General features: G+C 35.4%; 1 non-coding gene across 1 annotated transcript; it reads left to right on the top strand.

Annotated features, from left to right (window-relative positions):
• Positions 1-523: 523 nt before the first annotated feature.
• Positions 524-630, top strand: LOC145110209 (small nucleolar RNA R71). Its single transcript, XR_013709590.1, has one exon. It is a non-coding gene; the product is annotated as a small nucleolar RNA R71 (small nucleolar RNA).
• The last annotated feature ends 18,961 nt before the right edge of the window (positions 631-19,591 follow it).

Here is a 19,591-nt window from a genome sequence, read left to right as displayed (position 1 = left end):
CAAATCAGTTCTCTTTTCCATAACCGGCTCCTCCTTTTGATAGAAACTCCGTTCTTTTTGCTTGTATTTCTCCTCCTTTGCTTTTTTGTACTCGTCATAAGGGAGCCATTCCTTCTTCGGTTTCCGTCAATTATCATCAAATCTATCGCCACTTGAATAGAATACTTGAGCTTTCTTGTTTCCATTCTCATCCAAATCACAATCTTTAGTAAGATGAGGTTCGTTACAATTTTCACATCCAACCCGAATAGCATGGATTGTTTGATCCATCTTAGTCATCCTCCGATCTAAACTATCTAGTTTAGCCATCATTGCCACCATGCTATCGTTTACAGTGTTCACCACCCCCCTACTTACTTCATTCCATGGGTTATGATATTCTCTAGAATGTTTAGAGAATTCCTCAATTAATTCCTTGATCACCAGGGGTGGCTTCCTGGTGAGCGGTCCTTGCGAGTCAAGAAGCTGCCTTGTAGTCACATTGACTCCATCATAGAAAATTGAGACTTCTTGTTGGCTATTAAGATCATGATGTGGGCAATTCCTTAGTAGACTTTTGTATCTCTCCCATGCCTCATAAAGGGACTCTCCAGCTTGTTGTTCAAAGTTGGCAATAGCTTTTTTTAACTTGGCTATTTTCGAAGGTGGGCAAAACTGGTCAATAAATTCTTCTTTCATCTTAGCCCATGTAGTGATGGATCCGGGAGGGAGGGACTTGAGCCAATCCTTTGCAACACCTTTGAATGTAACTGGAAGCATACGAAGCAGCTAGGTTTCGCGAGGCACATTGGGAACATTAAAATAATCAGCTACATCGTTGACTTCATCCAAGTGTTTATAGGCATCTTCGTGGTCTTTTCCGTAGAAGGGGATCTCCTTGAGTTGAGCAAGTATGTGACCCTTAAGCTCAAAAGTGGCAGTCGCGGGAATTGCGGGTTGCACAAGTCCCGGGCCGGTGTCATCTCGTATCCTCTTCTTCCATTCGCCCATGGGAACTTCATCGATGTTAGCCATGGGATTAGCTGGTTCGCCTTCAAAGTCGCTCTCTTCCTCGGTTTCGGATTCGGAGTCGTATTCGATGTCCTCCTTGATTGGGTCTTCGTTTGTCAAGGAGATGCTGGATCCTCCTGATTTACTGCTCTTCTTCTTGCTAAAGACAGATATGATATTCTTCAAGGGTGAGTTCTTAGGTGTATTAGAGCTTTCAACCCCCTTGCCTTTGTTTTTCCTCAAAGCGGATTCTGGATCTTCAAGTGGAGGAACCAAGGTTGTGTTGGATCCTCTGGTCATTTAATGCCTGCAAACAAAACAAGTAAAACGCGTAAAAGGAACAAAAATAAAATGAAAAACGAATCTGTGTAACAGCGATGGACTCGCCGAGTAACTTCGATTGCACTCGGCGAGTTCAGAGCAAAAACAACAAAATACTTATTAAACTTCTAAAAACTGAAAATTTTTAAAACCTACCCTAATTACTAAATTACCTAAGAAATAACTTTTTGTAAGATAAATCTCACACAAAGGATCGATAAAACTAGGAATTAGAATTAATTTTTGAACCGTTCCCCGGCAACTGCGCCAAAAACTTGATGTGTGTAAACTCAACTAGTTTTAATCCTACTTTTAATTATAAAATTGACACACAAAGGCAGTGGACCTATCAATTGTGGTGTAGCTAAATAAGTAGGGTATCGAACTCAGGGAACGGAAAATTAAAACTAAAAACTAGAATTAACTAAAACAAGTAATAGAAAATAGGGGTTTCTCTAGTTTTGCAAGACTAGAAACTTAACTAAAACTTAACTACTCAACTAAAAGCTGAAAACACGTAAAAACAAACTAAATTCAATGATCAAAAAGGGTTTCTGTTTAGGTTCAACTTATTTACTCCTATAGTTAATTTTTATGATAATATAATAGATTAATTGTTATTGGTTACCGACTCTGGTGATTAGATTCGCATTCGCTATTACTAATCCTTAGAAAACATACCAATTCAAGCAATGGCCAGTTGATTAAACTAATAGATTTCCTAGGTTAATTATTCGGGCTAAATAAGACTTGTAGCTAGCTAATTAAATTTGGTGATTCAATTAACCTCTTGTTGATGGTGTATCACACAAGCTCACACATTAACTTACCTATCTTCTAGTTAATCCTAGTTTCATGTTCATTATTCCTAGGCATATAGTATTGTGTTCACATAAATTATATGAGATAAGCAATTAAGAGATGTTCATGCAGCTTAATCACTTAGCAATTAACAGAAAATAGTTATGATTAATGCATAAGGGTCTTTAACAAGCTTAACTTAACAATATCACCAACTAACAATTAATCAAAAGAGTAAATTAAACCATAGGAGCAAAATTGTCTTCCCCAAACAGAAACTAACGAAATTAGTTCATGATTTCAGTGTATGAAAGCTTAAAAACGAATTCAAATAAACCTATCATAATTCTACTCAAAGGTAAAGTGGAAAATTAAACCTAAAGTGCCTTAATCTCTTAAGAATGAAGGATTAGGGTTCTTCAACGTTTTCCAGAGCTCCAAGGGCTTCCTTGATCGCCAAGTGTTTCCACCAAAAATCCAGAGAGTCCTCAATTCGGGTTTGTGAAGTCTATTTATATTTTTCTCAAAACAGGGGCTACTCGTCGAGTAGATAACTGACTTGTCGAGTCCCCCTTGAGGAATCCGTATACGGCAAGGACTCCATGTATTGCTTTGTGAACCTTCATGTCTACTCGTCGAGTAGACGACCCTACTCGCCGAGTAGCTTCAGAATTAAGCCTTTTTCTTCTTTCTTTCGTTCCCGAGCTTTCGTTCATATATCCTGCTTCCTTTTGCTTTCGAGCTTCTTTTTTGGACTGAAAATATAATTTGAACAATATTAAGTATCTTTTGTCCATAATATGCAATTAATTAGCCAATAAATGATAAAAATCCAACATAAAAATATAGCTAAATATGCAAATATCAAGCTTCTAAATAACTTGGAAGCACTGGGTAGGCCCTTGTGCTACCGGATGACAAGAAATTAAGATTAAGCAAGTTCAATCCATATGAGTTTGAATTTGTCATAAACCTGGTCTTATGATAGTGGCTGGAAATGACAAATTCACATGGATAGGAACACATACACCATAAAATCTAAGTGGCAAGAGGTTTCTCTCTGCTTCATGAAAATGATTGTGAGGAAACTCTTTCACTAGTAGATTTTATAGAAATATCATTAGAGTTAGTAGTTGTGATAATTGCGTTCTCAAATTCGAGTGTGATTACGACATCCCTTTTCATAGTTCGAATTGTGAGAAATGGCAAATAGTTTGAACATTCGACACTTATTGCTATAAGTTCTGAAAAGGTTATACACACACATAAACTATCTAATGAAATGTGTATGAGCTTGAGAAGTCTACATAAAGACTTATCGAAGCACCACATATCAGGAATCTGAACTTTGGTAAGAATGTCAATAGGTAATTATTTCTAGAAGTCCAACTAATTTTTGGGTACATGTCAAAGCTAGTAGGAGCATAATTGTTATGCTAGTAAGAGAATAGTTGTTATGCTAGTGGGAGCATAACTGTTATACTAAGTGTTGCAAGTAGGCAATGTTGGTTGTAGGAAACAAAGGTTACAAATTTGCAAGTTGCAAAGTTTGGAAGTTGTTTTGCTATAGAAAGTTATAGGGGAGAGAGCACTTTCATTTCAAATCTAAAAGTTTAGATTGAAGGATCTAATAGAACTTAGTCATGAACATATATGAATATCATGTTGAAATGATTCAACATAGAAAATTCAGTATATGGAAATATTATAGCAAGAGACTGATCAAGTCTTTATGTAAGACATTATGTATCGAATCTCATATGCTTCAGATATAGGATTAATCGCATATGCTATAATATTCACTCGTTCTGATTTTCCAAATGCCTAGGGCATTAAGAGGGAAAGGGACTAGAACAATCTGAGGTTTACCTAAGATTGGTTGTTTGTGGACAGTTGGAAGTATAGTATAATTTTGGAAGGACCATATTGACATGTTCTGAGTGGAGGTAACTCTTGTTCAAAATTGATAGTCATATGGGAATATGGAAATGTTTCCATAGTGGGAGTTGATTATTGAGATCTGTGTGTGAGGTTAGAAACTTTAATGCAAGAAGGATGTTCGAGGAATGCTCTTTGAATTTGAGACTTCACTTCCGTGGAATTGTTTTTGTAACCAATCTCCAATGGAATGTTTTGTAATATCATTAACAAAGTCTCTGTGACTTTGATGCCTTGACATTACAAAAGGATAATTGCATGTAAGTTTAGACTCTAACGGATTCTAGTAGTGGAAAGAATTTGGTATTCTTAAACTTGTGATAAGGATTTGGAATTGTGAAATGAGCATCATTGGAAATGTCTTCAATTGATCTGTTTCACAAAGGGGAAGGACCATAGATAAACATAGTGTGTGTGCTTGGAGCATGGCATGACTGTTGTTTTAATTGAAGTATTAAGTTGATTACTCGAAACATTATACAATGAATAAAGTCTAATTAATATGGTGATTAAATAATAAGTTTTTTATTTATATTCAAAAGTTTTGAGACCGTAATTAATTAGGTTATTCTTGTGTTTCACTTCGCATGTTTTACTTCCCGAATAACTAGGTTATTCAAATATCCACAGTCGATCATACTTTTGGAAGTAAGTAGTGAATTAAGACTGTCATGAATCTGACTGTAGATTGTCTAACAGCTTAGACATGGCACTGGTTTGCTGCAGTGATCATGAGTACCCCTGAAATGGGAATTTGAGTATTGGATAAACCCATGCTCAGAGAATTACTTCATGGATTTTATCACGAGTAATTTTGAGACGATAATACCTTATATTCTTCAAACGGAGATATTTGATTTGTTGTTATGAGTCGGTTGTGCATTGATAATACGTAAACGCATCAGTAACTTGATGTTATAAAGTGTATTGTTGTGTATGATTGATGAGTGAATATTACAAGCATATAGTCAAAGTTTATCCGTTCCTTTTACCCTAAATGGGATAAAAGCGATATTTGTGGTCCCCTCGATGATTTAGTGATGACATCTTAAGCGCTTGGCCAAGCCTGGACTGAATTGATGCGTTCAATTAGTAGTCTGTTGTCAGTCGTCATAAATTGAAAATCGGGAAACAAATCTTGGACTGAGATTGATTATAATCCATGTCTCATGTCCATACGATATCTTGTAGAACGGTGGGATATTTGATCACTTATCTAAAGGACACGTAACTGACTAGGTCAGAGTTCGATAGCGGCTTTTGAAAGCTACGATTGCTAGTCAAATTTTGAGGTCATACTTGCAATCATAGTTATTAGACTTATCCAAGTTGGAGACTATTGGATTAGGTGTCTAAGCCCATAACTATAATTGGTATGTACTTGATTTGATAGTAGCATGGTCCTTTTGGGTTGCCTTCACTTATGCAACTTGACAAGATGACTTTTGGAGAGAGAGGTTGAATTTATTATTTGGGATAATTGATTTATTAATGTATTTTGAAAATAATATATTAACTAGAAATCATATTATTGATTAGTATTTGATCAGAAATTAATTTGTATATATTTTGTGATTAAAAGAACTGATTAATAATGCAAGGGATGTTTTGCAAATCATTGATAGTTCTGAAACTGGGCTCTTGGACCCCTTGGATAGGAGTGGACGAAAACTATAGGGAGGCCCTATAGATTTTCGTCCAAGGGCTTCTAAAGGAGGGGTCTGTGGGTTGCTTAGTCCTTAAGCAGGAAATTAGGGTTTCCACTTGAAAACCCTAGCAACCACAAGTATTTAAGGAGGGTTACTCTTTGAATTTTCGGCCACTGGAAGCTAACCCTAGCATAGTCGAAAATCATAGAGTGCCTCCTCCTCTCTCCTTTCAACTTATTGCCTTGGGTGTGTGTGAACCATTAGAGGTGCAACATTTGGGGCACTAAGCTTTCAAGAGTCAAGGATCTTCAAGATTGTCTTGTTATTATTACATAACAAGTAAGGTAATCTTCTAACCCTAATTTATACATGAATTTCGATTTGTATGCTAGTTTCTAGGGTTATTGCTTTGGTATTCAATTTGCACATTCAATTAGTGAAAAACTTAGATCCAAATTAATTAGGGTTGCATGATCACATAGGATTGTAGATATGCTCATAACCCAACAAAAACGTCATCAGGTAGACATTTTGGTATTAAGCCCATGAACTTATACCAATTAACGAACCATTTAGGGTATTCATAGTCAAAGTTTAGATCAAAAAAGATAAACCAAGAATATGAATAATTGCGTACAAGGAATGCTTTGGACCAAGCCTCTTGATAATCATAATAGGAATATTTTGGGTAAGCAACACATCCTACCAAAATCTTTTCAGAATGTGGATTCATTGACCATTCTTGAGGAGAAATGACCTTGAGAATTTTAGTTTTACTGTAATCAATTGTTCTTTTAGATGCATTGGAACGATGAATGAAACATATAGAACCAAATTCTTGAAGAATAGTTTGATAATATTCTCTGGTCTTATAAGGATCAGAATAAACGGTTTTTCCTCGACCGAAAAGATGATCAGTGAGGATATGAAATCCTTGATTTAACTTTGAAATTTGAGTCTTCAAGAATTTGAATTCTTTCAATATTTGGATTTATAATATATGAAGTCTTATTGGGACTAGAAGGAACAACCTTTTGATTTCCCAATGAAGACGAGGATGAAGATTTGATAAAAGGATTGACAGTTTTGATTGGAGAAATATTAGGAGTGATAAGTCTTGACTCTTTGTTTTGAAGAACGTCAGCAAAAAGTACAAATTTGTTTTCCGGAGATAAAGGAGAAAATCTATTTAGATGAGGGAGAAAAGGTACAAGTTTTTGAGAAATAGGCTTCTTATTATCTGTTTTGGAGGATGAAGAGGAAGAACTCATTTCCCCTGTAAAAATTCACGAGAAAGAAAATCTGGAAGTGAATTATTTTCTCCTTTAATAAATTCTATTTCAAAAACAAAATTGCCTAGAAGGGCTTGCCATATAGCAAAAATTTGTTTGGAAATAATGTTTTTAACATCTTTTTCTAAAATTGATTTTGCAAATTGACAATCAATTCTTAATAAATACTATTTCATAAATAAATCATCTTCAAACTTTTTGATGCATAAAACAATGCTTAAAATTTCTTTTTTGACCATTGAATAGTTTATTTGGCTGTCATTCCAGTCACTAGAAAAATATCGAACTAGTTGTTCATCTTTTGAATCTAAAATTTTTTGTTTTAATATACCTCCAAATCCAATATCACTAGCATCAGTTTCAACTATAATTTTTGCATTTGGATGGGGTAGATTTAAACATGGTAATGTTGGAATTTTTTGTTTAATATGTTTAACTATATTAGTACGTTTTTGAGTCCATGGTTCTGGATTATCCTTTAATATTTTATAAAGAGGTTTGCATATAATTCCCAAGTGTAACGCCTGGTTCCTAGTACGTATTTAAATAAAATTTATTCACCTTTATATGAGAACTTGACGAGTTGGAGGCCCCAAACTCGTTAAGTAAGAATTATTTTTGGGACGCGGGTTAAGAAACCTACTCGATGAGTTGGGAACCCCAACTCGACGAGTAGGGCTGGCAGAGTGAAACCCTAATTTAATGGTTTTGCACCCTATTTAAACACATTAATCCCTAAAGGCTGGCCTCATTTACAGCCTCCAAGTCCCAAAACCATAGCCATAAAACCCTAGAGCCTTGTGTGAGCTTGTGAGACCTTTTCGATAGAAACTTGTGCTTTTGAAGCTTGTGGAAGAAGAGGAAGCTAGAGGACTCAAGAAGAAGAGAGTAGATCCACAAACTTCACTTCATTTGCAACATTTTCGGGTAAGCAAGTCTCAAACTTGCTCAATGATTTCTTAGATCTCTTCATTTCACTTTTAAGGGGGGTATTGGTCCAAGAATGTTAGCTTTTGGGAAATGGACGTCCCAAGCATGTGTACTTCCGGATATAGGACCTTGAAGGGCTGTTATGGCATAAAGGTGAAAACTTTATGGCCATTCGAGCCCCCATTCAAGACATAGGATGTTATTTTGGCCTTTTAAGCTCCAAAAGGCCATGCATGGAGTGAAAGGTGGAAGCTTTACGTGTTCATGAAGTGTTTAAGGCCTAGATCTTTGTTGATATGTTTTAGTTTGGTGTATGGATGATTTGTGGACCAAGATCTAAGTCCTAAAGAGTTAGGGTTTGAGCTAAACCCGTCAAATGAGGGTATTAACGGGTAAAGTTTGAAACTTTACCCTTAAAAGGACATTTTTAGTGTGTAGAAGAAGTGCGGAGTCCAGATCTGAAGGATAGGAGCTTAATCTATTAAGATGGCTCAATAGACTGAAGAACTCGTCGAGTCCATAGAGGAACTCGACGAGTTGGGTTGAAATGTCCCGATTCTATAAAAAGGAAAACTCAACGAGTTTAAGGATGACTCAACGAGTAGAATGGGAAAGTCCCGATACAATGGATAGGAGGAACTCGACGAGTTGTGAAAGAACTAGACGAGTTGGATCGTGAGTTCAGAGTTTTTGGATTTATGGAACTCAACGAGTTGATGGGTCAACTCGGCGAGTTGAGTCAACTCGGAACGTTGACTTTGACCATATGTTGAATTTGACCGGGGTGTTGACCTTGACTTTGACTTTGACCAAAGTTGACCTTGACCTTGACTTTGTTACGCTTTATGTGCTAGTATGCTATGATATTATGTGATAGTGGTAGGAGGGGTAGGACAGACCCCGTTACCGATCGAAAGGACCGAAGGGGTAGGCCAACACCCTGATATGCTAGGCAGTATGTGACTTATGTGTTTATGTACTAGAATTATATATGGTAGTAGTAGGGGTGAAATAGTCCCCGTTACCAGTCGAAAGGACCGAAGGGGTATGCCTGCACCCTGATATGCTAGGCAGTTACCCGTTTAAAGAAACAGAAGGGGTAGGACAGCACCCTGATATGCTAGGTAGTTATCGGTTGAAAGAGACCAAAGGGGTAGGCCAACACCCGTATATGCTAGGCAGTATGTGTATTGTATGGTATGTGGTATGACGGGGGAACTCACTAAGCTTTGTGCTTACAGTTTTCAGTTTTGGTTTCATGTACCTCTTCTTTGAAGGGAAAGGAGCCAGCATGATTGCAACGCATCACACCATTATTCCGCACATGAGATTCTTGGGAGATATACTCTGATGATGTTTTATTGAGACATGTTTGTTTATTGACACTTGGTTTTGTTACGAGATGACACAATGAATGTTTTTAACACTAATGGTTTCTTTAATACTCATTTAAAAATGAAATTTTTGGTTTTAAATTTTGGGATGTTACACCAAGTCTTTGAAAAAGTCATGTATATAGTTTAAACATCCTAAAAATATTTGAAGTTGTTTTTTATCTTTAATTTCGTCGGGGAATTTACTTGAAAATTCTAAACTTCTTGTTACTGGTCTAATGGTGTTTTTAATGATGTCATGTCCTAAAAAGCGTATTTGATCTTTAAATAGATGCATTTTTGTTGCTGATACAACTAAACCATTTTTATAAATAACATCATGGAATATGTTTAAATGTCTAAAATGTTGGTCAATAGATTTTGAAAAGATAAGAACATCATCAATATAAACAATAGTGAAACTATTTATAGGAATGATAATATCGTTCATCATCAATATAAACAATAGCGAAAGTATTTATAGGAATGATAATATCGTTCATAATATTTTGAAGTTCAGAAGGAGAATTTTTAATATGAAAGGCATAACATTCCATTCGTAATATCCAAAAGAAACATTAAAACCAGTTTTATATTTATCAGTTTCATGAAGCTGTATTTGCCAAAATCCTGATTTCATATCAAATTTTAAAAATATTTTTGAATCATAAAGTTTTTTCAATAAATCTCTTCTATTGGGAATAAGATATCTAATCCATTCTAAAACTTTATTTAGAAGTTTATAATTGATAACCAATCCGGGTGATCATCTTTCTAATTAAACTACATTTATAACATAAAAGGTCGAACAAGACCATGGTGACTTAGAAGGTCTTATTAGCTTTTTATCTAATAAGTCTTGAATTTCTTTTTTACAATGAATTTCCAATTCATTAGTCATGTGAATGGCTCTTGATTTTGAAAGAATGTCTTTTTCATTTAAAATTTTAATGTAAGGTAATTTGACGATATGTTATTTTTTAATCCAAAAGACATTTGGAATATTAGAGCAGATATTCTTTTCAAATTTTGATTTTAAAGCTGTTAATTTGTCTTGAATATGTTTTTCTTCTAATTGATTAATTATACGAATATCATTTATTTCATTGATAAGATATTTAGCTTGTTTTTTTTATAATTGAGTATATTTATATTTGAGTATTGAATAGGTTCACAAAATTTGAACATAATTTCTTTTCCAAAAATATTAGTTTTAATTTTATTTTCATGGACATTAAATGAATATATCGTAGGAATAAAAGGTGTTCCCAGAATTAGAGGAGAGGTGAAATTTTTTACTAAAATTAAATGAGTTTTAAAATAGTAGTCTTGATTGTTACAAATATGAACATCCGAAACTTTGTAATTTACGATTAATTTTGAGCCGCCTCTCCATTTAATCTAGAAGAAGTTTTTTCATAGAAGTGAGTAGAAATTATTCCTTCTTAGATGCAATTTATGTATGCACCACTATTAATTAAAGTTGTTATCTTGATTTGAAAATTATCTTTTACTAGAGTAATCTGAGTATTATATTTTTGAGAAAGCTGTGAATTTATAATCTTTCCAATTAATACTTCTTAATTTTCTTTTTCGATTTCTTGAAAATCATTTTTATTTGTTAGAGATTATTTTTCCTTTTAATAATAAGAAGTCTGTTTTTTATTTCTTTTATTTATTGTTTAACCAATTTTAATTCTTCTTGAAGTTCCTGAATAGAAATTGGGTTTTCTTAGAAAATCTTTCAAATATTGAGATTAAATAATTTAGTATTATTAGATATAATGGTGTCCCCTTCTGTCTTATTAAACATTTGTTTAATAATTAATTCTTAGATATTTTTATCTTTAATAGAATTTAAGCTTTTTAGTAGTTCTTTATCATTACGAGTGGGAACATTAATTGAATTATTTGTAATCACATTAATTGTATTACAGTGACATTTACCAATACATTCACATACATCATAACTATCTGAATCAGAAGTAGTATGTTCTAAAACATTTAAATTATTTGTTTGATAGTTAGAAATACTTTCTTCAAAGTCTGAGTCTGAATTTAAAATAATTTTTCTTATTTGTTCGTTTAATTCTTCAGATATATTTAATTCATTTATTTTTGTATTGGCATAACAATTGTTGGCTGTGTGGGCGGTAATTCCACATTTATGAAAAATAATAATGTCTTTTGATTTTCCTTTAGATTTTTAGATGACTTTTTGCAATATTTTTTAGAGTATTTATTTCTTTTATGATAATTTTCTGGATTATTATATTTTCTATTTTTCTTAAAATATTTCAAAGATTTTTTCTTGATTTTGATGTAGATGGTCCAGTTAAGGGTTGGTATCCATATTGTTGACAGAAATTTCCTAATTCATTTTTACTATTGATTCTATTTTTAAGGTTTTCTTTAAACCTAAGATCTGCGCAAACTGCTAATCCTTCTTTATTGATATAATTGATTAGATCTCCGTAAGTTAGATTTTGATAAGGAATTTGATTATTAAAGCTTTCTCTTAGTTTTTGCCTAACTCTTACAAATAGTTTTGGAAGGCCAACAATAAAGTGTTCTTTCCAATAAGTTTCTTTGCAGTCAGGTCTTGAAAAGACTTTAACAAGATAATTATTTTTATACCATCTAAAATCAGTAAGTTTTCTACAATGTAAATTCATTAATATTTCATATGTTTTTTCTTAAAGCGTCGTAGGATCTCTAACAAAGTTTTTGATAATGGCAAAAATTAATGTATTAACCGTATATTCATCTAGCGTTTGTATATGTTTACCATTTTCTTGTTTTGTTATGGTTTTAGTAGCAGTCAAAATCCCATTTTTTTCTTCAGGTGTAACATAGAAATCCCACCAGCCTTTAAGAGTTCCACTGAACCCAAAAAGAATGATATTAACAATTTGAAGTTGAGTATTACCTTTTGACTTGTAAGCATTAGCGGCCACGGTTATTTCTTGAACAATATTCATTATTTGATGTTCAGAGCATCCATCGATATTCCATTCGTAGACAGAAGATCCATCGTAGACAGAACGATCATACTAGAATGTTCTTTCTTTAATTTGAACATCAGGAAGAGAAGGTCTATTCAAATAATTTCGTAGTGTTGGCTTTTGATTTCTTCCAAATGTGTTACGTTCGGATTGATTAAATTTATTTAATTTAGAAAATTCATTAATAAGTTGATTAATATCTTGATTATTTGTAAATTGTTGAGCGAGAGTATTAATGTCAATTTCGCTATCACTATTAAAATCTTTATTTGATTCAAAAATTTGTATTAGTTTTAGTGGCACATTTTAAGATTTTAATGACGCTTTTTTATTTGTCACAATAAAAAAAATATTTTGTGGCACAAAAAATATGTCGGTCATGAGATTCTATAATTTAGGCTATTTATATGTACGTAATTTTTATCAATAATGTACAATAAAATAAATAACTAAATTGTAACATGTAGAAATAACAAAATACATAAAAATATTATGGAAAAATGTAATATTTCACCTAATAAAAGTCACATAATAGAAATAAAAATCTCACAAATAGTAATATAATCTCCTTCTCTTAGATTCTTTACGATGAAAATGTGGAATTCAATAAATTTGTTACTGAAAGAGATTAAGAACTTAATTAGTTAGCTTAAGGGAATTCCTGCAAAATATAATTAAACATTAATATAACAGAATATGGAATTCAATAAATTTGTTACTGAAAGAGATTAAGAACACCTATTTGAAAAAGGAATCTGGAGTTTATCCATGAATGCTTCAAGGAACCTCTCAAAGTTTTTGTGGACAAACTCAAAGACCTAACATATAAGCATTAAGAAAATATGAATTAGTTTTTTAGTAAGTATGACCACATATAGATTGTGAATTAGTTTTTTAATAAGTATGCATGTTTATCTACTGAGGTTCACACATTATGTGAGTACACAAGGATAAAAATGTAAATTTACCTCACCAATAAGAACTCTAGCTCCAAGCAACAAACCAACAACAACATATATAATTCATGTAAAAGATGTGGATTTCTAGAAGATAGATATGCAATTCCAACATATACATTAGCATGAAGAGAAAGAAAGTAAAAAAGAAAGCAGAACGAAAACAAAATGATTAACTTACACAAAACACAGGGGACCACAAGCTAGAAATACTCAAGGCATTATCTGCCTTTTTGGCGTTACTAACACCTTATCTACATAAATAAGAAAATCAAAAGATTAGTGATATTGAATTTTAATAGTTGAAACACATGAAAAAAAAGACTAAGGTGTTGTTCCTTTTTCCCATTAAGTCATGTATGATGTAGTTGAATGGGTAAAAATTGTTGTATACATAAGGTAAGATATGTTTTATTTTCTAGGATTTTTTTCTAGATTGATGCATGAGACTAAATAGCAATTTTACCCTTACATTCCAGAATACATCTTTCATAATATCCATCAAACTGTAACATGATAGGAGTTGGGAGGAAAAAAGTAGGGAAAAGTTTGGTAAATGGTTTGTGTCTTAATACATTAATCCATTAAATCATTATTGTACAAATTAAATAAAAAAGAAACAACCATGTATAACTATGTGCTTAACCAATTAAGTCAAGAAAAAACAGCCCGTAAAACATGTTACTTACCTGGAGAAAATAGGCAAATGAGATTTTACCCCAATACAATAAGTGAAAAAAGCATATACCTGCATATCCAACATTACCAAAATACCTTCAGTAAAGCTAAAAGGAAAAAGAACTAGAACAAAGTAAAGGGTAGAAAAGTCATTACAATATATAATTAGTTGTTCCTTCATACATGTCACATCCAACATAATAATGTTCCTTCAAAAAAAAACTTTAGAAAGTCATAATATTGTAATAAAGTAGAGGATTATAAAAAGAATATGAAGCTACAAGTCAAAGGTTGTCAAAGAAAGCTATATAGAAAAGCCAATGTGTTGACTGCCCAAAAAAAGATCATAAGATGAATATGTTTGACTGTAGTGATGGTTTCAAGAGGATAAATGAATTTGTGTCAAATAGGCAACCAAGTTTAAGGCGAATTTGGGACCTTAAAAAACATAGATGGTGTGAAACAAGATAAAGAATAAAGCATCATTAAAAAGGTATTTAGAATAGCAAATTGGTAATAAACAAATGAAAGTATGTTTCTATTTTGGTAAAAAAATGTAAGTGCATCATCAATATTGGTAAAAAGAGGAAAGTATGTTGCTTTTTCATATAACAAAGCTTACCAGACGTACTCATTGAAATCAACATAATTTCTCCATGCAGAATGAGGTGCCTTCTATCACACCCCCAAACCGGAACGGCGAAAACGTTCAGGGGCGAAGGACGTCATGTACAGTATCACAACAATTGTATAATAGTAATAAAAGAAAACACAACCATTACATTAATAAAATATTGTATTTACATATGTTTATATCATAGTTTGTATGACATCAAAAGTGTATAACAAAAGTATAAAAGACGAGACTCTATAAAGCCCCATCTTCTCAAAATCCTGTGGGTGTACCTGTCTACTGGTTCCCTGAGAATACAAAGTGATTTTGAAAGTGTATCAACATTTAAGTTGGTGAGTTCATAAGTATGTTTTAGTGATAGGAAGCTTGTCTTTGTACTTTGAAAATGCTAGTATGTTTTTCCAGAAAATCCAATATTTTATGTAGTGAATATAATGTAGTATTGTAAATAGATAAACTATTTCATGTGTATTCCTTATAATTGTATGCTGTATTAGAGTACCCTGTACTAGAAAACAGTGTACTGTATCTGTATTTGTATGAAAATCTTTGTATGTATGCCAGGATACGACCAGCTGTAGTGTAAAGTAGTGCATCATAGTAGTTTTATTAAATACAATAAAACCATTGAAGTAATATTAATCTCGTAAACATATATTTTAGTTATACTCTTGTGAGTTTCATATAACCATGCTTGATATGACCTAGTGACCTCTACGACGTTCTTCAAGCGTCTAAAAGTGTAACATCCGGATTTTAAGGTACATTATTGTGCATTTTAATCTTGAGATTTATGGAGAGACTCGACGAGTTGAGGGTCCAACTCGCCGATTCGAGTCGAGTTGTTCGCATGGAATTAATGAGTGGACTCGACGAGTCAGAGAACTGACTCGCCGAGTAGGTTCTGGGCAGAGAAACCCTAATTTCCCGGGGTTGGGGCCTATATAAAGGGACTTATGCCCCCATTTACGCCTCACCAGTTACCCTACACCCCTGAGAGCAAACCCTAATCGCCATTAGGGCTAGAGAGTGAGTGAGGAGCTAATTTGAGTGGTTTTGTGCAACCTTTGAAGGAGATTTGGAGAGCTTGGTGTGTTTGATCAAGGAGGGGCTATAGATCCAGAGTTCTCTAGTGGTTAGCTTCAGTGCAAAGGTAAAAAGCTCCTATCTTGACCTTTCCTTTGTGAGATCTTAGTTTAGGGAGATTTTGAGGGTTTTCTCCCATCCATTCTTGGCAATGAGTTATTTTAGCATATCATGATGTTGAAACCTCAGATTTGGACTGTAGAAGGACTTGAAAGACCAAAGATCTAAGCATTATTGAGCTAGAGTCTAGCTTTTGTGCATCTAGCCCTTGTGGGAGCATGTTTTGGCATTATGAGTCTTATATGCCATGTTTAAACGTAAAGCTTGCAACTTTACGTGACAATCGACCTTAGGATGGTAGATATAGTTTTTGGAGTGTCAGATCCGCCTTAACTCGTCTGAATGAGGAATCTGATCGAAGGGACTCGCCGAGTCCATGGCCTGACTCGACGAGTCGGTGAGGGTTTGTTCTGATGGGTTGATTGTGCGATAACTCAGCGAGTTGGGGGATCAACTCGACGAGTTGAGCTGGACCTTTTGAGACTTCTGAGGATACTAGGGGACTCGACGAGTCGCAAGAGTGTACTTGACGAGTCTGGTCAAACATGGACTGTTGACTCGAGTTTGACTTCTGTTGACTGTGGGGTTTTGGTCAACATGAGTAATAGAGACCATGGAGGGGTAAAATGGTCTTTTATCCAATTCAAAGAGTTAGAGAAAGAAAGAATAGCCTTCGGTTATTTGAGTCGTGAAAAGAGTATTAATTAGAGATATTCATCCTTTGTGTTAGGCGGAGGCTAGTTCGAGATCCGAGGGCGAGGTTATTTGCTCACCTGCTTGCGAGGTGAGTCTTCTCACTATACTTTACCTAGAGTGGTAATTTTTGTGTGACCGGAGGGTCTTATGTGTTTATTTGGGTTATGTGATATTATGCATCTTTTCCGTGTGATATATATGCTATATTATGTATTGCTGAGACCGGACCGGCGGGTCCAATGAGCCATGAGACCGGAAGGTCCTCACTAAGACCAGACTGGAGGGTCCAACGAGCAGTGAGACCAGAGGGTCCTCACAGAGACCGGACCAGAGGTTCCAACGAGCTGTGGGACTGGAGGGTCCCACTGAGACACATTTACCGGAGGGTATTACAGAGCTATAGCCTCGAGTGGCTAATTATTTTGTGTGTGGTATTTTGGGGAACTCACTAAGCTTCGTGCTTACCGTGCTGTGTGTTATGTGTTTAAGGTTCTTATCAGGATCGCGGGAAGGCACAGGCTTGATTGTACACACATCCGAGTTGGAGATATATCTTTGGAGGATCCTGGATTTGTGATAAATGATTTTTATAATGTGTTGATAAATTCGTTACTTGTGAGTTTTAAGAAAATGTGACATGTGGGTTATTGTGTTTTAAAAATGAAAAATTTGGTTGAAAATTTACGTCGTTACAAGTTGGTATCAGAGCGTTGGTTTGAGGGATTCGGATGCACCTCCGGGTGTGTTTGAACTCAAACTGAGGATTTGAGAAAGATTTTCAAAAGAGATAAATTTTTCTAAAAATGAGAAAGAGTTTAAGAGGAAACGAATGGGAGCAGTGTGTACAATCAGCCAGAGCCCGAACGGTGATTTCCCAAAATACCCTTACTTTTGTGTTATGAGATATTTATGAGATATTTTATGAGATATTATGCATGCTAGAGATAGGTTAGGTATTACATATTTTTGGACTAGAGTTGCCTGATTTGTGATGCCTTAGCTTAGGAGTTGCTGCTATCTGTGATGTGCTTTTGAGTATGTGCTGAGTAGAGTAGTTAGATACCTCGAGAGGTAGGATTGCCTGAGTCGACAATGTCTTTTGAGTTGGGAACAGAGCAAGAGGAAGTATATGCCAGAGTGGCTTTATGTGTTAGTGGGGGTCATTCAATGCCCGAATGCTGCTTGCTTCGTGCTTTGTGGAAGTCTTGATGATGGGAGACAGCTACTAAGTGAATATGACGATATTCAGGAGGTAGATGGCTGGCATCATGAAGAGTTCTTCAGCAGCTTATGGCAGAGAAGTGTGAGAACCAAGGAAGAGCCTAGGGAGTGAACTTAGTCAGATGAGTACGCTGACGGAGGAGAGTATTCGCTGGAGGGCGAACTTGCGTAACGGGATTGGTGATCGAGAAGGTTGAACAGCTACTTAGGAAATCTGGGACGATCTGCGTGGAAAGTATGGGTAGATGTGACAGGTAGTATGGGCCCGTACCACTGAAAGCAGAGGACCCATACTCGAAACAGGGAGAACTCCAGAAGTTCTAAGTAACGGATTGAAAAGAGAGAACATGGTTCGAGTACCATGATTTGTAGCGGATAGAGAAGAGATAACATGGTTCGGGTACCATGATCCATAGCAGATCGAGAGGTGGCCACATGGTTTGAGTACCATGACTCGTGACGGTTAGTGCTTCTGGTTTTACCAGTTATTCCGTTATGATTGGTTAGACTGAGATCGGATGTGAAAGAGTATGGGGCCAGAGGGCCATGTTGAACGAGTTTCAATGGAGCTTACCATGAGAGGGAAATCGAGTTAGTTTCCGAGGGATTTTTTCTGAGATGCCAGTTGGAGTCGCAAGACTCAGGGGGTGAGTAGAAGATGGTGATTTATGGAGGATTACGGTCTGAATTGAGCAATCGGCCGATAGAGGAGATGTCACTTTCTATGACCAGAGTTGTGCTATTTCCGTTTTCCGTGAGAAGCAGAAGATATATTGAGACTTTTGGTTTCTGAGCTTGGGGGTAAACCCTGTGGGGTAGCATTGGTTGCGATCTTTCACCAGAGTATCTGGGTAGTATGTCTATCGCAAGGTAGTATTATAGTAAGAGAGGATCATCAGTGGTGACTGAGATGATCAAGGACAATTATATACCCTATTTGAGTATAGTAGGGCATGTGTTAGCAGCAGTGTCAGGTAATCAAGAGGAGCATTTTTGGGTGGTGGCTTTCGTTGTCAAAGATGTGTATCGGCTGTGAGAGTGAGGTCTCTTGCTTTTATGATTATTCCCGCGTTGGGAGTTTGATCGAGGAGTCGGTGACGAAGTGCGTGATAGTGCATTATTTCCGGACCGAGAATCAGGACTAACTCAGAACAGTGAGGTACCCGACGGTGTGTCGGTCTGGGGCTTCAAGATGACTAGAGGCAGTCACGTTGGGAGGATTTCGAGATTTTTAGTCAGAGACAGGATATTTGGAGATTGCTTGGTTTCATTGGGAAGGTCCTTGAGTGATTGCGTAGTATGTTTCAAGAGTCAAGTGTAACATACCTGGTGAAACAGTCTATGGAATAGATTGTTGGCATGCCAATCGGTGATGGTTCGAACCCTGAGTGGGGGAGAATTAGGTATTCTAGTGAGGGGATCAGCGATCCGTCCAGGTGCGGATAAAGAAATGGTTATGGAGATCTACGGTGCGGACACATGAGGCCAGGGTTATTGGTGGTCGAGGCGAGGGCAGAGCGAGATAATGCATGTTGTATGTGTTAAGGAAAGGATGAGTGTCTCCACGGCAGGTGGTTGTTGGTCGAAGACCATGTGGTGGCTCGTAAGGATAGTTTCGACGATTGAGAATTTCTGGTTCAATGTATGGGTGGTTATTGATGGGTTTTGAGCATTCTAACACTCCTATGGTGTACATGCAACCCTATAAACCTTGGATCTATGTTTTCTCTATTATACATGCAAACATTTAATATTCCAAGGTTTTATCCTAACTAGCATAATATGAAGCAACTATACTACAAAAGCCTAGTTAGATAACATACCTTTTGATGTAGCTTGAAGTCTTGAACTTTAAGAGCTTAGCCCCAATAGTGTGGAAGCCTCAAGTGGAATTACAAATCACCAAAAACACCTTGGAAAACTTGAGAGAATAGTAAGCACACTAGAAATTGGCCCACTCT

This window comes from Lactuca virosa, chromosome 4 (assembly GCF_052849685.1).
Source record: "Lactuca virosa cultivar CGN04683 chromosome 4, Lactuca_virosa_CGN04683_v6, whole genome shotgun sequence".
Classification (NCBI taxonomy): Eukaryota; Viridiplantae; Streptophyta; class Magnoliopsida; order Asterales; family Asteraceae; genus Lactuca; species Lactuca virosa.
This window is presented reverse-complemented; position numbering and strand designations above follow the sequence as displayed.